Here is an 8,220-nt window from a genome sequence, read left to right on the forward strand (position 1 = left end):
TTAAACATCTTTTAAATCTAATAAATCATAAATTTAATCTAGATCATATCTAACAAATTTATGATTAAAGATAGATCTACACAAACTAGGACAACCTTTGCACTGTAAGGGGTAAACCTTACAGCAGGACAACCTTGCAGTTTGTGATTGATCTAAAATTTTAATTTCAGATTTAATAATCAGATTATAAATTAGATCTAATCTAAAAAATAATCTAAGCATGTATATATAATCATGTAATAAAGAACCTAGGCTCTGATACCAATTGTAGGAACCAGATCTAGGGTTTCAGGGTTAGATCTTGAAACTTTTTCAAGATCATACAGCGGAAGACTAAAATAAATCAAAATTTATTTTCTAAGATCAGAAAATCTTTAGATCTAAGATCCTATTACATGATTATTACATAGCATTAAATCAAAAATTAAAATATATATAAATTTAGTATGAACTACATGTTGATCATATCAACATGTTTCTATACTAGCTACATCTAATGTATGTATTAAATAATAGATCAGATCTATTACCTTGCAAGTTAGACGCTCTAACCTCGCTGATCCGGGCTTAAGGATGATGTTGCAAGCCGCACATGCGTCCGGCCTCTAGGAGTCATCCACACGAGCCCACGAATCTCGATCAGAAGTCCTGCTTCAGGAAATCAGCACAGTATGCTAGTACTGCGCTGATCCTTCTTTGATGGTTGATCAGGTGCCTCCTTCTTCTTGATTTGGACTCTTCCAAAGATGAAAAGTAGAAGGAGGAGTTTCAGATCTGAGACACTCTCAGAAAACTCAAGATGGAGGGAGGAAAGATATGAAAACAAAAACCCAAGAAGAAGACCCTCTTCTTCTTCACGTTTTTCTCTCTAGACATCCAAACTTGCGTCTTTTATATCTCCACGACCCAAAGGTATTTCTCTTTGATTTTTGGATGGAAGAATGGCCTCTCAAATATCTATCTCTCCTTAAAATTTCACAAAGAAACTCATCTTATATAGAGAGATATGATAGAGCCCTTGTCTAGGTCAAACACCTAGTCAAGGCTTATCCAAACATGGCAAGTAAAGGGACGCCCAACTCTTGAGCACCTCCTCCATATTTTCATGCATGGATCACCAGAAAAGGGTGTATAATGTAAACCCTAAAAGCCACAAAAATTTCAAAAAAAATTTGGATAAATTCGGTGCAAAATTGAAAGAGTTTTGGATTTCTAAAACTCTATCTCATAGAATTCGAAATCCAAACTTATTCCTTTTAGATTTGATCCAAATCACCTTCTATGTAAGAAAGAAGAGAGGAGACCTTTTGTGAACGTGGGAGAGATCTGAGAGAGGGCTTTTGTCGTACAAAATAAGTGGAGATTGGGTTGAATAAGAGAGAGGGCGTGGAGAAGGTTTATGTGGCGCAAGGTGGAATCCTAGTCCTACTAGGATTCTGTCTCATAACTTGTTTTAATTTGGTTTCCCAAACCAAATCAAATCAAAATTAGATCAACCCAATTAAAATAGGTCTTAACCTAATTAAGAATCTAATTTAATCAGATTAAATTAGATTTAAATCTGATTTAATTTTTTAATCAAATTAGAAATTAGATTGACCCAAGTCCTAGTTGAACTAGGACTAGTCTTTCCTTGCACTTGGCTTATCCAATAAACCAATTGAACTTGATCCAATCAAGTCCAAACTAAATCTAATTAAATCATATTTAATTAGACTTAATCTCAGCCCATTGGCTTAATCAAATTAAGCCAATTAGCAATCAAATTGCTAATCGATCCTCCTGCAACACTTGCACTGGGTTAAATGTCAATCGTATTGATTATTTAACCCTATAATGATTCTTAATCGTTGATCAACCATCCGATCGGATCATGAACTCTAATGTGTGTGACCTCATAGGTCCGAACCTAAGCCGGTAGCATAGAAACAAATTTCTATACCAATCGAAGTGACCATCTAGCAATGGTACCCGACGTCTGGATAGGTCGAATGTGTAGAACAACATCCTTAGAACCCATACGGATATAGTTTTCATATAATTCATCCCCTTGACCAAAATGATCATAGGACACCCCAGAGCTCAACTGTCAACTCTGATCAGGTTGTCCACATTGTATTTCAAAATATCAAATCCATCTGATGGATTACCCTGGCCAAGGTTTTGCTAAATTGAAATACAGTGACTCATTCTTCTCCAACTCTTGGAGTGATCAATCCCATCTCGATCACACTCTGACTTCGCAAGTACTTGACTGTGCCCAGAAGCCTTCCGTCCCTGAATTAGAAATTCAGTTAGTCCGGTACCAAAGCACAGTGAGTTGCTTGCAAGTCACTGAGGTGATCTCAAGTCTAAGGGACACTTATACCTATATCCCATCAGAGACATTCTCGACAGCAGAATGCTCTGGAGTTGGTCACGTTCATTGACGATGTACCTTTACATCTCACCTGTATGCCATACCAGTGTCTCCACACTCTTTGGTTAAGAGGACAACCAACCCATATGGCCTACAGCGACCTATGCTCGATAGAAGCTGTCGTCCTTATTAACAGCCTATCATTTGGTCGTGAACAGTTTTAAGGACTAATCGATAAATCCTCTCTTTATCGAACCTAAATAGTCCTAAGGACTTCATCATAACAACGGAGTTCATTAGAAGATGAAAGCTTATGATGAAAATGCCAAATATATTTTATTTATTAACAAATCAATTACAATACTTGGTTGCTCAACCATCAACAGCTTGACGATTGGCTTTTTGGGACACATTTCCCAACAAAAACTAGTTTTCCTTTCGGCCCAATGAAGCGATCACTGGCGCATGATTGATGGATGACATGTTGTAGTCAGGATCTAATCTCTTTCGAGATAGTCATGGGCTGATTGTAGCCATAGTCAAAGGGACTAAGAGAGTGAGAGTGGAAGATCAAATCTTGTTTGTTTGAAAAATTTATTTTGATCAAATGCATATCTCAGTTCTAGGTTGATTGCTATGGCATGCTTTTATACTCATTGAAATATTTTTATGAAAAATTATGTAATTTGAAAATTTATTTTTTTGTATAAAATATTTAATTAAATTTGAGGTTCTAGTAACTTTCTGAGTCTGTAAAATTCACTCCTATATTCTATTCCTTTTCAGATCCAGAAGAATATACAGGGCTTAAGAAGCAGTAAGGAGTGTAGGACCCTAGATACACTTTGCTTAATTTATTTTTGAACCAAATATTGATTTATTTTTATTAATCTTTATGAACCATTTTTGTTGAATAAATGTATTAGAAGTTTGTTTTTATCACCACTTTGATATGAATACATATGAGCATAAAGACATGTCTTACTTGTCCTATGGGCTTAAATCCTAAGAATGTGCGGCTGTCTGTCACCCCCCCGACTCAGACAGATGCACTACAATAAAATAAAAAATAGCTGATGCTATTTTTGACCTATATCGATGCTTATAAGTGTTGCAAAGTCATCCCATGATGCTTTTGAAAGCGTTGTGACAGTGTCAGCTATGAAAGCATGGAAATATCGCTTGCCCATGCTTTTAGAAAGCATTGCCAACTGATGATGCTTATAAGTGCCGCTAACTGACGATGCTTATGAGCATCACCAAATGATGATGCTTATGAGCATCACCAAATGACAATGCTTATAAGCATTGCTAAGTGATGACAAATAACAATGCTCACAAGCATCATCATTTTGAAACTTAACGATGCTTATAAATGTCATTATTTTGAAACTTAACAATACTTATAAGCATCATTAAGCTTCAAAATAATTATTAAAGAATAACTAAATTATGATTAGAAAAATGTACAAAATCTGTATCACATCACATAAAAAATCACATAATAAATCTATACATCCCATAAGATTCACTTATATATAACAAATATTGAAGAACTCCAAAAATTCTCATTATATAACAAGAAGTCACTAAATAATGTTGGTATTGTATATCAATATGTGACACATTTTTACATTGTCCAAGATGAATGAATGTCCATTACAATTGAAAGAACTTATAAAGAAAATACAAAAAGGTACATCATATATAAAACACCAAAAAAAAAAGAGAGAGGACTATCACTTGTGCATGGTAGTATCATCATCATCTCTGCAGCTGTTGGAAGTATTAGGAGCCTATAAAAGCAAAAATTTTTTTTATAAAAATATAAATGATAATTATATAAAATTCAAAAATTATATGCAACTAATTACTTGATGCAGGGCAAAATCATGTAAAAAAGATGTAATCTGATCGATCTGAGACCTTAATAATGGTATCTCTATTTGATGGTTCTATCTCAGTTCCTCTATCTATAGGCCATGGCTCTATCTCAGCTCCTTTATCTGTAAGTTATAACTTTGTTTCATCTCTTGTAAATGTATCTCATGGCTCTACCTCATCTCTTGTAATCCTGTCTCTAACCTACGAACCTCTACAGTGTTGCTACTCTATCTATAATCCTGAGTATATCTACTTACTGCAGACAACTGAGTGGGGGTAACTCCATCACCATAACTTTTCACTCAGCCATAACGCTCCGATCCCATAAGCTTAGTAAAAACTTGAGCTTCGACATGAATAAACTCCACAGATGATGATGACTCACCGATATGCTCTGCAATTAGATTTGTTGCCGTATCCTGTATATTTAAGAAAAGAGCTACATATTAATGATAAAAAAATTATGTTATAAATCATTCAATAAATAGATCAATACATGCAATCAGATTTCTTTCGGACAAAGTTGCCATCTCGATAGATATGAGTCATTCTATAGAACTCAACCTCACCAGGCTCCCTCCCATGCTCTTCTGTCTATAAAAAAATTAATATATGTTGCATATACATGGTCCATCATGCATGATATATGATACAATATACATAGTTCATGCATGATACACATTATATGAGACATGAAATATTATAGTAGATACATAATGCATCATATATAGATGAATATGAAGATTAAATTTTCAATATTAATCAAATGATGACCAAGAGTACATAAATATTATGATACACGATATGTAACACATGATATATGCTACATGATATATATACATATACATATACATACATACATACATACATATATATATATATATATATATATATATACATATACATATACATACATACATACATACATATATATATATATATATATATATATATATATATATATATATATATATACATATATACATATATATATATATACATATATATATATATATATATATACATATATACATATATATATATATACATATATACATATATATATATATATACATATATACATACATATATATATATACATATATATATATATATATATATATATATATATATATATATATATATACATATATATATATATATATATATATATATATATATATATATATATATATATATATATATATATATATATATATAAAATTTCAATAAGAAGTATTAGGAGTTTGTAACATACAAGTTCAGCTCCATGGCTTGAATAACTCTTGGAGCCCCTTGTGTGAGAAACCAACTAAGAGGATTGTGCAGCTCTATCAATATTAGAATATATCTGCTATATATAAAATAAACAATGTGATATATTTTATATAAATCTTTAATCTATACTAGTAATTATAAAATAAAAAGTATATATAAATTATACATAACCTGCTCTCTCTCAGAAAACCATTAGTGCACAAGCTCCCTCCATTGATGAGGATATACATCGGAAGGATAAGTACGAGCAACCTCCTCTTTTGTCATATCCTCCTTCTTATAGTCTCTCTTCAACTTTACTTCATATTCTTTCCATTTTTAGTTGAGAGATTTTATTACCCAATCATGGCTCTCTAGAGGGAGCAGAAACTTGCTCTATAAGAAATTAAAGAAAGTTACAAATGTTAGAATTAAGTACTTATAATTATTAGATAGTTAAAATATAATATCAAGTATATTTTTTTTATCTCAACAACCTGCAAAAACTCAACTTCATAGGAAGAAAGCATATCGTTCCATCATGAATAGTTGATTGGACACATCTGAGCATTTTGAGCTACCAATCCTAGAAAAGTTATTAGAAGACTTCCCGACCTCCTAATTAGCTACCCCAAGTTATTGCATGTAATAATAGTCCTCTCATCATCACGAAGCTGCCACACATCTCTAGCTCATATAAGTCACTGTCTAGTCTTCACTCTCTACGATTATCTATAAAACAAACACAAAAAGATGAAAGTAATTCAAATGTATGAAATATACATCATACAAAATTAAATGAAATAAATTTGAAATAAAATTTATTAAATTATCTTGAATCTGTAAGTCATCCACAATAACCTTTTCATCCCGATCATTTCCAGGAAGCTCATGCTTGGACTCAAGCTGCTATGTTGATGATGACAATCCTACTTTGTTGGGACTGACTGGAAGATGATCCAGCCTGGGAATGCTAAAATTGTACATCTTGTAAATGCTTCGAGACATGACATTCCTAATCTATACAAATTAATTTAATATCAATTAATAAAAAATTAAATAAAATAACAGATGAATTGCTTCACATTAATTTAGTTAACAATGGTTCCTTTTGCTATAAGACTCTAGTGTTTAAAGAACAGAAGTATGGGAGCATCACAAAATCAAAGAAAAAAAAAATCAAAGAACATTTTCCTTTCTTGGTATAATAATTGTCTCTTGTGTTATTGTATCAGGCTTTAATCCATTATCAAAAGTAGAGTTTGAATTAGCTTTAATTTTTGTAGCCCCATCAAGCTAATAGGCATCATCTTGTTAATGGTTTTTGATGACGTTTATTAGCATCGTAAATGTATCTTTGTCTGCAATACTTTTTAAAAGCATCGACAAGTTTGTGCCGAATTTTTACATTGCCAATGCTTCTTCCTAGTGTCAGCAAATAGAAGTCGAGAAAACCCCTTTTTTAGTGTTGGGTCGGGGCGTGACATGCATCTTCCATTAATCTATATAAAGCTTTGCTCCTGTATATAGTTTAAGGTCCGTTGCTGCCAAGTGGGAATTTGTTGCTTGCCTTAGCGTTGTCGACGAGGCATTGTTCCCGGCCAGAAGCCAATTGCCACGCAGCACTCGTCACCACCTGTAGGGCACCCAGCCCTGTCAGGGGGACACTGCTCTTATAATATTGGAAGCAGCACATGTTATCAACCAATTAATAGAATCCAATCTCCTAATTAATTATATTATGAGAGCAGATGTAGAGATTGATGTAATGATCCTTGTCAAACGGAATCCTAAGTGGAATAAGAGGGAGAAGTGTCGCAATATGACAATTACTAGGGGCCGGTAAAGTTAGTTGAGTCCATTGGAAACCTGTCACCACCTTTAAACAATAAGAAAGCTTAGTGATGGTCATTTGATAATTCGTGTTTAGTGATGTTGATTAAAGAAAGGATTAAGAAAAGAGAAAGTAATCCAAACCAAACGGAGGAATATGTGATGGAATGTGTAGGAAGTTTAAGTGACCTCCTGAACAATGCGATATCTATTAAGTTATGATACATTATCCGAACATATATGGGTCTTGTTAACTACATGTTTGCACATCAATTAGAATAAAATAAATGGATAACAGAAATCTAATGAAATGTGGCACCATAGTATGGTATCTACTGTGAAATTATCCTTTCCTTTTTTGAGCATCTCTCAGACAGCTACTTGGTAGATGAGCTCCTAGCAAACTTTTGCATATATTAGGAAGGTTCTATAAAATGATGCCTATGAGGTGAGAATGTAATGGTGGTCGAGATCATTGTGAAAAAGCTCGATCCAGGTTTAAGTGGAATTTGATCCAAGTACAGTCTTGGTTAAGATAAATTTATATATATTTTTTTTGGTGAAAAAGATAAATTTTTATATGAAACAAATTGGGTAGCCTGTGTTTACCTCAAGGGTCCAGGGTTTGAGCCTTGAGCTATATTATCCTCCAAGATTTTGATGCTGCTTCTTCTGGTAATTCTTTGCCGTATAAGAAATTCTAGTCTTAGAAGCAATATCAATCAAACTCTTTTCTAGTGCATACTAGATTTGGGCTGTAAGGAGGCCTGGACCTTCCTATCTAAAGAGATTGAAACAAATTAATTAGATTTGATATTTTATCATATATTCCTACAATGGTAAACATTTCAATGTGATCGTATATTTCTCATCAAACACTACACTAG

At 33.0% G+C, this 8,220-nt stretch overlaps 1 pseudogene; it reads right to left on the reverse strand.

Annotated features, from left to right (window-relative positions):
• Nucleotides 1-4,413: 4,413 nt before the first annotated feature.
• LOC105060732 (uncharacterized) lies at nt 4,414-5,788 on the reverse strand (annotated as a pseudogene).
• Between the last annotated feature and the right edge of the window lie 2,432 nt (nt 5,789-8,220).

Source organism: Elaeis guineensis, chromosome 13 (assembly GCF_000442705.2).
Source record: "Elaeis guineensis isolate ETL-2024a chromosome 13, EG11, whole genome shotgun sequence".
Taxonomy (NCBI): Eukaryota; Viridiplantae; Streptophyta; class Magnoliopsida; order Arecales; family Arecaceae; genus Elaeis; species Elaeis guineensis.